Genomic DNA, 18658 nt, shown 5'->3' with positions numbered 1-18658 from the left:
CCCCCCATAAACTCCATCCAGACAAACTCATCTGTTTCAGAACACATCTGTACAAATGCATTTCAAGTGAGATCAGGCCTGCGAATGTAACTGTTTGGTTGGCTTTTCGTGCCTGAAAGACAGCTGAAGACAGAAACTCTTACAAATGCCATTTCAGAGCTGAGAATAGAAACATTTATTTTCTCACTGAATACTGCTGGCACAGTATCCTATTACTTTTTTTTTTTTAGTAGTATCATCTGCAGGACCAGCTCTGAGTTACAATGCACAAGACACTATCCAACAGAACAGACTGCTCAAATACTTTATAGATACTGGGTAATACTGACAAGTATTACCAGAATACTGGGTAATACTGACAAGAGATGCAAAGCCATGCAAATGACTGCATGATTTCCCTGTTGTTTGCATTTGTTTTTTCCCCCACTGGAAAAAATCAGCAACATTTGTATTCCCAAATCACATAAGATTTTATAAAGCATTTGTATACTAAAGCAAATTCTTCAAAGGAAGTCCTAGTATTTTAAATACACCACTCCTCATTGCTGCAGGACCAAATCCACAAACTCAGCCAAATGCCATTCACTAACACATCATGTTACCGTGCCTGCAGGAAACTGAAACAGTATGAGAAGCAAACACACCCACAAATGTTAGCATCTTATCCTTACATCTCTGATTCTTCACGTATTCTATATGGCAAATAATTCTGAACAAACACATTAAGTAAAATCCTTCTGCTCACTGACAGTTCTTAAGCAATAAGAAAAACAATACTCCTGGAAGAATTATAGCAAAAAATAATAATACTTAGCCATAATAATTTTCATTAGTAGCTATCAAAGTAATACCATGATACTCCTTTATTTTCTTTTTTCTCCTTTTCAGTGAAGAAACTGAGAAATGGAGAGATATGATTTCTGAAAAGCCAGAAACTGACGAACAAACGCAGGTCCCCTTCCATACCTTTCCACAGAGGCAAAACCTCATTGTTGTTTCTTGAAAAGGCTAGAAATACTGAAGGAAAAAAACCCCATCAAATTAGCACACTACCTTGGATGCATTTTGCACTGCGAAGTGCAGAAGATACTGATAAACAAAACTATGGGCTTTTCCCTGCACTCAAGCTGTAAACAAATATATTGTTTAATACAATGATAAGGGACATTTTACTAAAAACTTTGTATTTACTAAAAACTTTGTATCCTTTTCCCTGGAGGATTTTTTAACAGAAACTATTGGTAAGATAGTGGGTACAGGTAAAAGTGCATGAGTCATACTCCCATGACAGAGAAAAACACTTCCATTTACTTCTCTTGAGTATTCACCTGGCTTAGATAGACCAATGAATTAACTTCTTTTCACTACTTAAAGGAGAGCCATGAGACTCCTCAGTCTTCTGCGATGAGTTAGAATGGCTGAAAAGAATAAATTAATATGTAAAGTGGGTCATTCTCACCACAAAAACTGGTGGCCACAGGTTTCTCTATGGGCCATTTTTCTATTTTACACTATACATTCCACATTTTAATATTTGCATTAAAAACTACACGGTATCACTGGGCAGCCAGAAAGACATGCAGGACACTCCATTCACTGACAATTCCAGCTCACTGCAGGGCTGGAGTAAAGAACTTTATGACTGCTTCTCAGTCAGAGGTCTTTCAGGAGAGAGGTCCTCTGTAGGGGCAACAGCAGCCTTAAGGCTCAGTGAAAGTGAACATGCACAAAAACAAGGCAGCAGCTGAGAGCTGCTCTGAGATCTTCTAGAAAGGGAAGGAGTCTTGGGAAGCTGAAGACAGGTTAAAACCTATACTGCATTCCCCAGCTTCACTCTCCTGCACTTCGGATTGTCATGGAAGAGTGAAGACTGCTCCAGCACATTCAAACAATGGGCTAGTAGCTGCGGGACTACTCATCCTTTGCACAGCCTCTAAAACACCTTGTACTGGAAAGGAGCCAGGCTGTCAGTGCAGAGAGGAAAGATGCAACTGCAGGAGGCTGAGGGCCAGCAAGACGCGCAGTTGCATATAGCTCCATTTCTGGAATGTGTATTAAGACTACAGTCCAGAACTTGTTTTCTTCAAACCAAATTCAAAGGTATTAATGGAGATAGGATAAGGTGTATCTGAGGACAGACTGGAAGTAAGACTTGTAAAAAAAAGTTTGGAACTGTGGGTTCTATACTTAATGTGAGAAGAGAGAAAATCCAACTCTTGACTAAGACCTTAGGGGCACAGCTCAGCAAAGATCCCACAGGCATACCTTTATTTCACTTTGAGACCTCACTCATCCACACCATCAGGAAAGGATATATTTATACTGATCTGTCATATATGTTTAGTATGAAAGGTGCTGGTAAGAGAGAAGCACTCGATTCATTTCAGCAAGCCAGGATCAAAGGCAGTTCTGCTGGCATCCAGACTTGAGTTTGAAACTGATCTCTGTAAGCAGCCTTTAACAGTTTGACTTTTATTGCTTCTTCACTTTACTTAAGCTTTACTCTTTCAGGAACTAAATAAGATGTTCTGGAAAGGAGAAAATTGATGTCATTGATCTGGCAATCCAATGCATACGCCTTGGGTGGGGTTTTGTAATTGTTTTGACTGCATTTTTTGCTCTTCTTATGCAGCTGTTTTATATGACTTTACAGAAAACTTCTATGTAGGGATAAAATAAACAGTCCAGTCAATCAGCCCCTTACACCCCAAAGAAAAAGGAGAAGGTGTATCATTTAAGCTATTTTCAAATGCCTGTTTAGAGAACTTTTCTGTATTTCTGCTATGTAAATGGAGGTAACAGCTCTCCCTGCTGTATCATTTACCATTTTTTAATGCAATTATCCTCATAAGACTTGTTAGAAATGGAAAATGTAGGAATAGTACTGCCCACTTAAAGTGGAGAAGTGCCATTCATCCAAATTTACCAATGGTGGGCTGAAGTCCAGTAAGGTTAAATAATTTATTCCAAATCATACAGTAAATTGGTAAAATAGTCACTCTAACAAGTGATACACAAAAGTTCTTCACAATTTCTTTCAATCTTATATCTTTATTTTATGCCTTTAAGATCTTATTTCTAGTTCCCTCATGCTACTGAGAAGAGTACTGAGAAGGATGCCGTATTTCCTACCCAATATCCATTGCAGGGGAAAGTGTTTATTGCAATGAATTAGGAGGAAATTTAGGAGTAACAACAATGGTTTTCAGGGAATCATCTGCGTTAAATTTTCAGTCCCCGCCTTTTCTAAAAATCTGCCTCAACTTAAAAACACCTTTTCTTTTTTCTCACAGGGTATTAACACTTTAGAGTGTGCTGAACCATGATATTTGAAATCAGCCACATGATGTGGCACTCATGGAGGACCTTGGATCTGAAATTCCTGCAGTCATTCCCTTGTTTAACCTATTTCTGAAGTCCTGTGGAAGTCAGGCATTTCTTTTCCTCTCTCTCATTTACCAGATAGAATACAGCTAAAAATTAAGCAGTAAGTTATTTCTGACTTCTTACAAATATCTATGTCGCAGGTACAGTAAAAGTCCCAAGGCCACCCAGAACACATGAGCAACAAAGTAAATGCACTGATAGTGTGAGAGAATAAAGAGATTCAAGCAAGTATTACAGTTATATTAAGCCTAGATATATGCCCAGGTTTAATGCCAGTTTACTTCAGTAAGCTTATATTTGTGGGGTTTGTGTCATTATTTCCATTTCAAAGCCTGCTGCAGGCCATTTTTTTTCCTGTTTTGGTAGTCCTGTTTCTGTATTCTGTAAATTAATTAAAAGCTTTCTCTTTTCCTCTGCTATCTAGGAAGGCTGTTCAATTTTAGCCCATTATTAACATAATATATTTGAGGGAGTCAGATGTGGCTGTCTTTCCCTATTAGTTATTCTACAAGGAGGAACAAGGGAGATGTCAACAATAAACGTCGACAATGGAAAACAAATTTAATGATACATATAATGCTTCTGGAAAATTAAGTTGGGTTCAGCTGCTGCTACATTCCTCTTCAAAGCTTAACAGACATGTTAAACCATTCACAAGTGTCATGAACCTGAATGAAGGTTACGAATGTTCAAACCTGAGATAAAGGAAGGCATTAGAACCTTGGTTTTTGGAAGGCGGCACTGAGGTGTCTCCACACTTAATACTAATACAGGCAAGTTGTCAGCTTCTGAGTTTTAGGATTCTTTCTTAATTCTGATTAAAAAAATGAAGTAGCTTTGTTTAGAAACTTCGGACTGACTAAAGCTTGTGTTTATGGTCTGTTAATCTACCTTCAGAACACACCTTGCTTATTATTATGTAACACTGGCAACAGATATCAAAGTGGACACTGAAAATTTGAGGCATCCAACATTTTTAGGACTGTTTGTTAACAACAGGATTTCTACAAGGTCACAGAGAACCCCTAACTTTCTAGCTTTGAACAGCTGCACGCCATAATTGCGTTCTCTAGCTACTCCAAATGATTTCTTGGTAGCAAATTCCTAATTATAAGTAGATTATCCAAACTTCAGAGCTCTCAGAAATGACAGACTCTGAAAACTCTGGCAGTTGGAAAAACAAAATGCTTTTGTTTAAAAATGCAGGGCTTTGGCTTTTTCATCATAGAAAACCATTAGGTTACCTCACCTGGTGGAAGGTAAATGCCAAATCAGACAAATCAATGTTATTAATATTAAAGCTATTAAATAATGTATTGTTTGGATCCTTCTCTGGGTTTTCTCCTTGCAATGCACAGGACTTCATAGTGGCAATGATTCAGAACAGGGAGAGGCAAAGCAGTTTCCCTGACAACAGAACTACAACTTGATGCATGAGATATAATTAAAAGGTCCAGAACATCTCCCTTGCAACCCAGCTCTCTTCTCATTATAACGCTTCACATCATAGATCACATGGGTGACCAGGCACCTGTACTCTGTTTACCTTTTGCTTTCCCTAGGCATGCTGAAGTGCAGCAAGTAGAAATTGTGTTCCCCTAATTAGGGAGTTCACTCACCTTTCAAATAGCAGCCAAGCTGCTGAGGCAGAATCTGTTGTTGCAGAGCTGCCTCTAAAGAGGGAAGGGTGGGAAGAAACATTAAAAGCCAGACAGAAGCCGTAACCAAATATCTTCTTAAGTAGCCTGGCTTTTTGGGAATACAGGCTTTGAAATGTTTTATATACTGGAGGCTAAAAAAATACATGTTTTTTTCTATCTGCCTCAGCCGCTTCTCATCTTTGCATTGAAAAGGCACAGGCTGTGCACGTTCTGAGCAGCTGCAATGAGTGTGGCTTGATCAGCAACACATCCCTTCCAATTTCATAGTTACAGAATTTGGCTGCATCCCGACACCCACGTTCCCATCCGCACAACATCACGCTGTGAGGATGGCAGACTCTGACATCTGTGGGGTTTTTCTGCTTTATGGAGCATCTACTACTATTTGTTAATTACACAGACTTCTACATCCATTAAAATTGCCACATTAGGCAAAAAAAATGGCTAACAATTAAAGGCAATATTCTCACTTCCATTTAACTTCCTTTTTCCCTCAAGTAAAATAGCTACAAAAAAGCCAAACCCCAAAACAAAACAACCTTCCACTTGGTGCAGAGGAACTTTCCAGTTGAGTGAACTGCAGGCTATTCACGATACAACATGAAACTATTAAAGTGTGCCCAGAGGAGGGGCAATGGAGATGGTGAAAGGCCTTGAGGGCAAGAATTCTGAGGGGCAGCTGAGGACACTTGGAATAGAATAGAACGCTGAGGGATGGCCTCATCACAGTCTACAGGTTCCTCAAGGGGGGCAGTGGATGGGGAAATGCTGATCTCCTCTCTCCAGTAGCCAGGCCAGTACACAAGGGAATGGGATGAAGCTGCAGGAGGGGAAGTTGAGATGGGATACAAAGAAAAGGTTCTTCACTGAGAGGGTGGCCTGGAACAGGCTCCCTGAGGATGTGGTCATGGCCTGACAGAGTTCAAGGAGCATGTGGACAATGCTTATAGTCGTATGGTTTAGCTTTAGGTAGTCCTGTGAAGAGCAGGGAGTTGGATTTGATAATCCTTATGGATTGCTTCCAATTTGAGATATTCTATGATTCTATGTAAACCCTTGCGGGGAGTGGGAGGTGACTGCTAACATTCCAAGAATGTGACAAAAGCTCTGGGAAGCTTTACCACAAAAGCAGCATGCTGCCATAATTCAGACAGCCTTCCCTATGCACCTTGCATAATGCTGCAAATTATCCCTGCTCATAACATCAGAAGAAAGCTGACATTACTTAAAACCCTGCGTCTCCAAAAGCTCTACAATTTATTGCCTGAGGATGCAGTTAAAGCTCTCACCTTGCAAGAGAAGGTGAGATTTTCTTTTGAATATTTGATATTTTGGCATTATCACTTTTCATAACATCATGCTGCAATTTCCTGCGAAAATCGTATCATGTGTGTATAAAAAAAATGTGTATTTCTGAATGTGTAGCTGCAACTTGAGCTCCAAAAACTCAGTGGATCCATGTAAAAGAACATTATCAGCCCAGAAATTTGGGTTAAAGCAAGTTCAAAATCTGACAGAAATGTTTAAAAATGTACTATTATAACACTGGGTGGGCTCTGAGCATGCAGCTAAACCTCTGAAATCTTACAGATTTGAAAATACTGTGCCTATGTCTGGCCACAGCTGACATCTAGAAGAATTTTAGAGAAAATGGAAAATACGTTTTTAACCCTTTATTCACGCAGTATCTCATGATCTATGAAGAGCCAACAATTGCTGCTGACACCAATGAACTGTCTTTTGCTGGGGTCTACAACTGAATTAACTCGGATCTTTTTCTATCTAAGTGGCAGGAGTAGTTGGAAGTTACTGAAGTTCCTCCTAGGCTATTACTTACAAGTAACAAGAATCGGATCCAAAGTGCATAGCAATCATAGCAGTGTTTTCAATTTTAAACTCTAAGATTTTCAGTTTTTTTCCAAAACTGCAAGTTCTCAGAAGCGCAGATCGGTGTTGCTGGAGTGCTCCCTGCCTTTCATTTTCTGCCACTGGCACTTTAATGAGATTATTTTTGTTCAAATGAGGGACAATTATTTCTGCAAGATCCTAACAATCTTAAAAGCATTTTGAAAGAAGTGTTACAAAAACGTCTCGTGAAGCAAACACAAACACCATTTGGAAAAGAACCAATAAAAAGATTTCCATAATGATCCCTAGATTTTGAGACTTGGCTCCCCAGGTAACTAATTAGGTATTTTTTTCTATTGCTCGGTACACAAATTAATATATTATACACAAATGTTTCAATCACTGCTGTTTACTTGAAACTGTTTTCTTGCAAAAATGTTTGAAGCCTTTTGATATTATTAAGCAAAGTGTTTCACTTTTTATATTATAGAGAGGAAGGTAAACAAGCTACATCACTGGAAGTATACATTAGGTGTAGTGTTGATGTGTATATTTGTCTGGGTAGGTTTGGAGCTTCAAATTAGGCTCAACATTTGCCTAATAGCAGAGCAGTATTCAGTAGCATAATTTTATGAACAAATCACTCCACTGAAGGAAGTTAATTTTGCTGAATTAAAAAACTAAAGGACCACTAGTGAATTAAGCAAGGAGGGTCTACCAAGGAACGGCAATGTGATCATATTAAAGTCAACACATGAATGCATAAGCAAACCCCATAAATTTATTTTTTATTAACATACCAGTGCTTCACTTTCCACTCTAAACAACGTTACTGACCAGAGCTCTTTGCGTATCAGGGGTTTTTTACTCCAAAGCAGACCAGAGGAGTGATACTATTACTGTACCTTTCATGAGGTATCATCCAAGTACCTCAGCTTCTATCACATATGTATTTTGCTGCAGTTACTAGACTGACACCAGTGAATGGCAAAGCAGGAGAGAGTGGGTGCTTCCTCTGCCTGCTGCCTTCCAATTCTAAATTCTAGCAGACACAGCATCCTCTGCCGCTTCCCTGAAGATGGCAGAAAGGCACCTCCCTAAACTGAATGGATTTCCTCTGTCTAATAGCAAAGGCTTTTGCCGAACACTGCATGGATTAATACTGTTCAAAGAGAAGGTCACATAAATCCTTTCTAATGGGAGAAGCATTAAGTGACTTAGCTGCCCCAGTTGATAAACAGCAGCTCCCATAATATTAGTCAGCAGTGGTTGCAGCTTAATTATTAATAGTACTAAAATACTCAATGGTATTTATACTGTGTCTTCACTTCGTACTATGATTCCTTACTGAAGACAGACCTTTACCCTTTCTAAGCCTTACTTCGCCTTAGCATCTGAATAATGCGTGATGGATTCCTGAACATCTCTTAATACCATGTTTTCGGATTAGTGGAAAGACATCACTTTCAGTAAGCTTCTTGACTTCTCTACTCAAGCACACTGTAGGTCCAAGTTATGTTTGCCCTTGCTTCCTATGCATTACTTTTTCCTTTATATTCACTTCCTTAAAAACAAAAAACCCCATGTATATTCTGTTCCTGATTTATCTACATCACTCTGTTAGCAGGAAAGCAGGGAAATAACGAAGGAGAAGATCTGAATTAGTATGCAGTAAACAACCTAAATCTTCAAAATATGAGAACGTCATCACAAGTATCTGGCTATAGAGAAGTCTCTTCTGTCCTCACAGATGACATAGCAGATGCTACAGTGAGGTCTCATGAGTAAGACTGTTCTCTTGACAACAGATTACCAGCAATTATTAGCAATAGAATGAAATAGTATTATCCTATGTATTATAGATTACAAAAAGGTATTTTGCAATTAAACCTTTTGTGGTAAAGAAACACTGTGGTTTAGCAACTGTGACTTTTCATCATGCCTGTTCATTTATTTGTTAATTCACAAAGTTCAGCAAACCTCTGTAAGTGCCCAACTGGGTGGTGACATTTGGTGAGATTCTAATGTATTGTAGCAACGGCCTTGTTTGCTATGTAATCAAGAAAAAATTAATTAAGCAGTACTTTAAATACATGGTCAAGCCCACTTACCAGCTCACTTAATGAAACAGTCCTCTTTGATGGGTATTTTTTTTGCCATGCATCAAACCGTCTTGCCATTAGTATAGTGTAAATCTGCTCATTAATTATCATTTGTAATGACTTCTGATTTTAATGTCAAGAGAAAAATTACTGGCTGCTTGCTCCAAAGAGCACTTAATGTCCATTACTGCACATGGCACAAACGAATTTGCAAATTTAAACAGACTTTTCATTAACAGTTATTGCCTTCAGTCTAGCTGGACAGTGCAGGTGTGGAAAGAGCTACTGTATTTTTATCCATAGGCATAAAAGCATTTGAAAGTTTTTATAATACCAAAAGTCTTAACGTTTTTAAGACAGGTTTTTGTAAGACTGCAGGGCTATTTAAACATACAAAAAGTGAAAGTTCCCTCTATGCACTGTACTTCCAACTGCCATGAGTACATTGTGTGGATGCTGATTCCTGTCCTCAATTATGTGACAGTATCACAGAGTTGATGATGAGACCAGCTCATCTGAATGGAACCTGCACTGATGAAGGAAAAAAAGCTAGCAAGTTTTATGATGGCTCTAGGTACACGTGTCTCCAACAAAGCCAAGTGAGCAAAACTATAGTCTTGCAAACTCAGAAAATGCCTAAAGAAAAGGTGGGAAAAATATAAGCAGTAAGTGCTACATCAAATACATACAGAGGAACGGGCATCATTTCCAAGTATGCACAATTTGCTCTTCATCTTAGAAAAGCCCAGTAAAAATGGATTTGAGAACTGAGGTGCACCAAATAGCCTTAACACAGTACCTTTTATATGCTTATTATATCTAATTCTCAGCATTGGTTTCTCTGGACAACCTTGATAACTCTTTGTATTCAGACATGTTGGTGGCCACAATGCGTAGCAGAAACATGTGAGTTGTTGAACTGCTGGTTAAAAAACCCTTCAGGTAGAGTTAAGATGATCAGTAGTGATGATAAAGGTCTTAGCATGTTTGGATGGCACCATGGTAAATCTGCATAATGTCTCCTGATCTCCCTGGGCTATTTTATTGGTCCAGAAGTCCATATGAAGTGTTTGCTGTTACTGAGTTTGCTGTTATCAAGTCTCTAATCAAACTTATTCTGTAGGGCCCTATGATCCTAGAATAATTTCCGGTGTGGGGAACTGCACTGTATTCAAATTGTTGTTGGTGCAATCCATCTGGAGCTGCTTATACCTAATATAGGGACAGAAACAGCATTGATCTCATTCTAAAGCAGATGTTGCTAAATTGCTATGTTGAGCTATCTAAACCAGGCTGGATTACTTGTCCCAGTGTTTCTTCTGTTGACAACAGATGAGGCCTTCAGGCTTCGTATATGTTAGCACTAAACATACCATGAATGACTACGTTTACAGCATGTTATACATTCTTTTCTTTCTCTAAAGGTTATCCTCTGAATGTGTAAAATATTATTGATGAGCCCTGTGCTACAGCAGGTGTAGACCACTGAATACTATGTTACAGAGATAACTCAATGCTGTGTTGCACACACTGCACTTTTGCAACTATGTAAGGCTCAGACCCTCACACTTTATCCTGAAACCTGGTGGCGATCATATATTAAGAAACAATAATGGACCCCTGCAGGCTCTTCTCACTAACAGAACACAACACTTTCTCACTATTCCTGGCAAATAATGGATTTAATTTAAATTTAACATTATTGTGTCAATTTTGCATTCCCAAAAGAGCTTTCCACTTTATATTTACAACAGCCATAGCAAAGCTGTGCCTCTGCTAACAGATGAATTTTGGTGTTGTTTTTACAGTACTATTATGTTCTCCACACATGAAACATTAAGCTTATGACATGCTGCCAATCTGGAGACAACAGACTGGTTTAAGTGCCTCAGGGGTGTCAACCCAATCAATTCTCATCTTGCTTTTACTGGCCAAAGAAGTATGTATTAATGAAGGGTGAGTAATTAAAGAGAGGGGATGAATTTCAAGGGACAAGACAATGTCACAAGAATGGGAAAGCAAAAGGAGTTACAGAGAAAGATCCAGCCTGCTGAAATCAGGTCTCCGAAACACAGTAACATTAACAGTGTGCCACTTACAAACAGCCATGCATTTCCTCCTCATCTGCTGCATTCTTGAACTTCAAAGCACCTAGCTGGATCTGAAGATGTCAGAAGCTGATGTGAAAGGCTGCAGGGAGATGAAAAATACTTCTCCATGCTAGTTCTACAATATTCAGGAGTGATTCTATTTGTTGTTATTGATTTCACAACAGAGTAACCTGCCTGTTTCTTCCAGAAGCATCAGAAAGAAAGTACGACGTGCTCTCCAAATGCTAGACTGAAGTTTCAAGCATGTAGAAGGAGAATCCCCTCCACCAGTTAACCTGCTTTGAACAGTGTTCCTCACATCTCCAAGGAATACTGGAGAGGAAAGAAATGACAAGGAAATACTGCCAAGCAGGTTTGGCCTTCAGAGAAGACCAATGTCTACCTACTGATTAGGATCCCTCTCAACTTGGCATGTCTGTTTCGACTGGGCCAGATTAGATACTGACTTATATACAGCTGCAACATAATGACACCTCCAAGAGTAAAGTCAACAACAAATAAAGACAAGGACAATACAAAATACAAGGATAATAAAATTACAGATGAGGTTCAGTTATTAAAACCAGCTTAATAAGCCAAGAAGAAACAGCTTGCAGTTCAAAGTCTGTGTAAGTTCTGTACACAGAACCTATGAGGTTCTGCAGGAGCAACTGTCAAAAGGGAATATAAAAAACAACCCTGGATTTGTGTGAAACACCAATTAGAGCAATAATAAAACTGCTTACCTAGTTCTCAGCCAAACTGTCTTGTTTTTTTCCCCACCTACTATAAAAACAAGACCATCATAATATTATACATGATATTATACAGATACCTTAAGAAAAATTACATTTTTTGTTGATCACACAGGTTGGGACTTTCTAAATATATGAAGTAAAATTCCTGTTAGTCGTGGTTTAAGCCCAGCCAGTAACTCAGAACCACGCAGCCGCTCGCTCATTCCCTGCTTTTTCCCCTCCTGCTCCCAAAGAGATGGGGAGGAGACTCAAAAGAATGCAAACCCCAAGGATTGAGGTAAAAGCAGTCCAATAACTAAAGTATAATGCAAAACTATTACTGCTATCACTAATAATAGTAATACTGATAAGGGAGAGAATATAAAACTAAAAAAGGAGGAAAAAAACGCAAACCAACAATAAAACACAAGTGATGCATAGTACAACCTCTCACCACCCACTGACCAATACCCAGCCTGACCCAAGCAGTAATCTGAGCCTTCTGGGTAACTCCCCACAGTTTATATACTGGGCACGATGTGCTGTGGTATGGAATATCCATTTGGCTAGTCTTGGTGAGGTGTCCTGTTTCTGCTTCCTCCCAGTTCCTTGTGCCCCTCCTCACTGGCAGAGCATGAGACCGAAAAGTCCTTGATCGGAGTAAGCAATACATAGCAAGAACTAAAAACATCGGTGTGTTATCAGCATTGTTCTCAGACTAAAGATGAAAACACAGCACTGCACCAGCTAATAAACAGATATTTTATGAACATGAATACAATGAATGGGGTATATGAATCACATAACAATGGATGCAACTTACTAGCTGGTGACTGTATTAGTGGATATTGGGATATGTGATGCATAAAAGGGTAGAAAAAAATTGAAGTATTAAAGGGGGTGATTTAAAGATTACTTTAGAGCTGATAGAAAAAAGATTAGTTTAAAGCTAATGCCATATGCTAAGGTATTGCACTGTGGCAGAATGGAAAACAAACTTCACCTATTCTTAAAAATATTAGCACTTGTTTCCAAGAAGTTTCTACATTTTAGTCCGTTCTTGTGTCACCTCACTTGCTAAAAGGCTGGCAGTGCTCTCAACTACTCTCCCAAGAGTGAAATTTTATACAGAGAATCTTACTGTGCCCTGATGGGTATTTAAGTGTTCACTTTTAAACAGCAGCTAGTTGCAGGAATCTCAGATAATTGATTATTTCATTCACAACCAGGTAGAAGCCAGCAGTCTTCTTTACTGGAGGTTATATCCCTATAGACTGTTTTCCAGCATTTGGTTACAATTATATGGCACTGTTAGCAATGAAATTAGGATAATTTCCACAGAAAGTGGACAACTGAATTCCTCACTTACGGAACTCTCGGAGCACTCAAGGGCAGTCAGATGTGAAAAGCAATGGTATTCCTCTCTTTTGTGGTTGAAGTTTAGCTCACACACAAATCTTCAACCTCTGGAAATGACATGGCAGTAATATTACTCTGAACCTTAATGTATGGGGGATTTTTTTCACTTCAATTTCATTTGCATTTAGAGCAGTGGCTCAGAGACAACATTTGTTAGATTGTTAGCCACACTTTTCACTGCAATCCCCCAAGGCAAGCAGCAGCATTCTAAACATTGTTTGACAGCACTCTAACCTCTAATGAGCAGCTTAATGAAGATCTAGTAATTAAATATAAATTGCATGTAGGTCCCAGATACTTTGTACTCCAAGTCAACAGACATAAGAATATGCACAAATTCTAAGTTCAGAAAAAAATAACTAAGAACATGACAGCAACCTGTAGATAACCCCCAGTTTTCTACACAGTTTTCTCCCTTTTCTTATCTCTTTTCTTGGATAGGTAGTATGTAAGCTATAGCAGGCTTTCTACAAGTGTTACAGGCCACAGTCAGTAAAAATGTGAAACACAGAATGGAGCACAAACACTAAAATCCTGTTTCAAGTGCTACCAGGGATTCTCTAAGCATTTAGTAGATTAAACCAAGATTACAACGGAAATCTGCAGGAATTACCAAGCCAGCAGAACTGAGATACAATCAGACACAAAGGATCATTACTCTTCCGTTCTTAATTACCAACCTTCAGACTATTTCAGAGATACGTGGTCAGAAGCACTGCCCTAAGTAAATACTGTTTCTGGCTCTACCACAGGAAGACTCCGAATCTTGATCACCATCAGCCCTTCCTCTACTATATCTTGTTTTCCTTTGGGTTTCTGAACTTGAAAAACAATTATATTTACTTATAATTACCTTCAGGCTATCCATTTTCTGTCTCCTTCCGAATTTCCTAGTATCCCGCTGCTCATAAATACAAGTATCTCTATGGATATATCTTTTTAATCTCCCTAGATACAATTTAGTACTAAACTATGAGTTTAACGTTTCATTTTTTACTGTGCTTGTCAATTTTATGCATATAACTTAGAATATCTGTTAAACTTGCAGTTAATTTTAATTAGCTACAGGCTATTGGTGTTCAAGATCTAGTGTCATTTTTACCTTTTTCATGCCTGTGAAAAAAATAAGTCTAAAGTTGACCTACTTAAGAAAGGTTATTATTGAGCTGCTTTACTTGATATCTAATTCTGTGGAACAGTAAAGCTGAAGCAGAGGGTAAATGTACTTGAAAAGGGTAGTTTTATTCCCTTGGCAGGTAAAAGCAGGACAGTGATGTGTAACAGTGATGGTGTTCTTATGTACTGACAAAGATTTGAGAAAATCACTGTATTTAACAGTTTCCTGATTTTACCACTGACTAAAATATGAAGGAAAAATGTAAAACCCTTCCAGTGCAGTATAAAGTTAATCCCTGTAAGAAGGTAATGGAGCTGCTAATGTTTGGCTAAGTATCATCCTTAGCTAGCACACTGCAGGCATACAAGAGCAAATGACTTACCTCAGCGACTCACACAAGTGAACATTCATTACAGCAGGGCAGGAAAGGTCAGTAAGAGTATCAGTCAAATCACTCTGATGAGGCTTGCCATTACACAAAGCGGAGCAGAAACCCAAAGTACTGGTTCTAATTAAAAGCAGAGAAGACACCTACACTTCTGACAAAATTCCTACAAAAGGTTTTCTGCCTGCTTGACCTTCTTAATGCTCCTCTTAGCCACTTAAGAGTGATTTTCCTTATCCACGGTTGATTATTCATCATCTAATGACTAGCCTTCACTGCTGAATCAATAAATGTATATATATTTCTAAGAGGTTCCCTCACAAAACAAACAAAAGAAAGACAAGCTAAACAACTCAAAGCAAAAGTACACACATCAATTCTCTTTTGATTGCTATTAACTGTTACTGCACATTTTGTGGTCATTACCTTGCATATCTTGCAGTACTGTAAGTACAGTAAGACAGCGGGGGGGGGGGGGGGGGGGGCATAATGTAAGGCATCAGGAAAATGCCTGAACTCAAAAGGGGTTATAAAAGGTGGTCACGAGAAGAGAGCAGTAATATTTTTGAGGGTAAAAATGTGAAAGAATGATAGTGGTAAGTAAGTAAAAGATTTATGCTACCATAACACGAAGTGACTAGAAAAGCCACTTGCAAGCCTTGGAAGTTATATAATATCAAATACTACAGCAAAACAAACTAAGAGACACCATTCTGGCAATGTGATTATGTATGGTAAGAAAAAGTCTTGTAACTGAGTTCCTGCACAGGGAATAAAGGCATACCCTTCAAGATATTTTGTGAGTTAGTTATTTCCTGCCCAAAAAAAGTATTTGTCACAGGTTAGTCTGAAATGACTACCACTGATAACTGGTTATCATAAGTGAGAAACAGCAACTATTTACAAACCTGACAATTTCCTGCAGCTACTAAGGAAAGTTTGCCATTGGATGCAGTTGTATGAAATACACTCCTGCAATTACCACTGTGAAATCAATGTAGACATAATTACCATGGTTTCCAATAGGTTACATATTAGAACTCCACTCTTAGAAAGACCTACTCTGGAGTAACAAAAGGTCCTACAAAAATAGTGTAACTCTCAAGTGTAATTTGTTAGTATGTATGAGGACTCTTACTGAAAAAATACATCCTCACGTGTTCAATCCCCCATCCTGCCCCACTCATTTAATAGCTCTTACAAACAATGCAAAACCTGAAGAGAATTACTATGCCTTTCTTCGCCATGCTCAAATCCTCCACAAGGTGATGCAGGCTCTATTTGGTATTTGTGGTAGGACTGGCACTGCTACACAGGATTTACCTGGTTTTCAGGAAGTGGTTCTAACAGTGATTCTCTTAAATGAAGCCAGCAAAATACACACCTAACCCTTGGAAATGCGTCGTCTATTTACTTATTTTAGAAACATAAGTAAGGATACTAAAAAGAGCCTGATGGAACTTAAACACTGGCTAAAAATGGGGGGAAAAAGCCAAACCAAATGCCAAAAACCTTATGCAAAGCTTCGCTCCATAATATCCTTTCTTGGAATCTTGAGAAAGCGCAGAACACACTAAAAAAGCATCTGAGCAATTACTGTACACTAAGGTGGATCAGTCTTCATGGTGCACTGAGCAGAGCTACGAGGAAAAATAATTGTTGCTTTATGCTGCAGCACTGTAACAAATGTATCTTTTAAGAGGCATGAGATCTTGCCAGTAATAATAACTTACGTCTTTGAGGAAGAAGTATGATATAACCAGAGATAAAAAGGCTCTAAAAACTTGCTTGGTAATATGTTTCTAAACAAAGAATTGAATAAACTTTGGAAAAATCAGATATCAAAATACTTAAGAGCCAGACAGAATAAAACTGTTGGTATTTTTATGTGATACTCATAAAAACTGAAGTGATTTAATACTCTACTTGTACTCAAAAGGGAGATAACAAAACTAAGTCATTAGAAAAGTGTACAGCAATTATATTCTGTATTAAGTATCCTAATAGTCCATGTACTATTTCTGCCTGTAACATCTGTGACTGGTAAGCATCTGTATAGTTTATTTTTGAGAGCTGAAGAAAAAATAAATTTGGCTATCTGCTGCAATTGCAACACTTCTGAAAATATAATGGATTCCAAATGTTCACTTTCTTCATAAAGATCTTACTAATTTTCTGCTTTATTCTGAAATTTAAAGTAGAATGATTACCATTTTATTTTCCTGCAGATGCAAAAGGTGGGTAGAGGTAACTACTTAAATGACACTGGATAATACTTAACCTAAAATGTTTCAAAGTACTTCCATAAGATATGCTGTATTTTCACTAGGCAAGTACTAAGTATACAGTACACAAAATTAAATATCGGTCTTTCATGCATTATATTTGCTTACATTTACATAAAACTTCATTAAGTCATGCCACTTGTTTAAAAATGAAAAATGGTGTGAAACTCTGGCATGAATATTCAAAACACATGAATTTAGCAATCAATTATAAACACATTCTAATTTCTAAAATATCTATCTTTTCTGGTATGGGTCTGTGATGCTCTCAGAATATACCAGGATAACCCTCTTTATTCAAGCATCTCCTAAAAGGGTTAAAATGTTATTTCTCCTGTATAGATGGGCACACCAAGATGCAAACATGAAAAGATATACTGTGCTCGGCAAGGCAAATTTGCAATTATAAAGCAGATCTAAATTCAAATACCTTTTCAATTTCTAACCTATACTATCCTTCTAACTGAAAACATTTTCAGACAGAGCTCATCTCATACTTTCGTGGTTGAAAATAAACCAATTCTGTGGCGATACATCATCATAAAGCACAAGCAAGTCCTTTGATACACAATGCCTTCAACTTCTCGGCTGCAATAAAGAAGTGCAACTGGGCTTCAAATTAAAAATGGTCTTCTTAGACTTCAGTAAGAGATGCAACGAAAGAATAAAGCAAAACATTGAACAGAGAACTGCGTGTTAGTAAAATGGGATGCGGTTATTCTGCAGGTGTAAAAAAGACAGAATTGTATAGATGGACAAATGAAAACCTTTATGCTGACTACAAAATTAGTCAGTACAGGTCATTTTGAATGATTCACTGAGACAGTTCATGAAGAACTGGTAAGTTTTACCCCATTAGATTATTTATATGAAGAACAAAATTTAAAAATAACAGAAAACACAAACACTAGCATGGTGCAGCAAATCCCTTGTCAAAAGGTTTCTTTACAAAACTTACAGGTGACTGATTCAATGTGCTGTAATCAGATGAGAAATACTACTTGGTCTATAGTGTGATACAGGCATTGCTTTTCTATCACTGAAGACACACCTACATGCTTGTAGTATATTAGGAAGTTCAGTTACCTTTCAAGAGCAGCTATGAGGTCACAGTAGTGTGTTTCTTCCCACTGTTGCCTTAGAATTCGAAGTCACTACTACAGTACAAAATAATATAGCAGTCATTTTCTTACCTCACCAAGAGGCAAGGCAACCTTTATTTAAAATAAACAGGCAGAGTTTCATTCAGCATTCACACTGCAGGACCCATGGGCCACATACAGAAGGTCTAACACAGGAAAGTCCAATGGTATTAGGGAAAAAGTCACCATGAGTACAGACAAACACCAGAACAGGTCTCCCAAAGAGGTTATCAAATCTCCTGTGGCAATTTTCAAATTCTAACTTGTCAAACAATGTGATTTTCCAGGCTCTGAGTGGGGGTTTCACCCAGATGACCTTCAAAGGACCTTCCCAACCTAAATTACTATAGGATTCTATGAAATTATCAGCTGAAAGAAGTGGGCACTGGTTGTTTAGCGAGACAAAAAAAAGCTGGCCGTGATTCTGTTGTCCTTGTAGTAGGCAATTCTGATTTCAAATGCCAACTTGCTGAGAAATCTCTGCT

Source organism: Pezoporus flaviventris, unplaced genomic scaffold, assembly GCF_033815535.1.
Source record: "Pezoporus flaviventris isolate CSIRO_AGI_PZ_B2104156 unplaced genomic scaffold, CSIRO_AGI_Pfla_v1 ptg000015l, whole genome shotgun sequence".
Lineage (NCBI taxonomy): Eukaryota > Metazoa > Chordata > Aves > Psittaciformes > Psittacidae > Pezoporus > Pezoporus flaviventris.
This window is presented reverse-complemented; position numbering follows the sequence as displayed.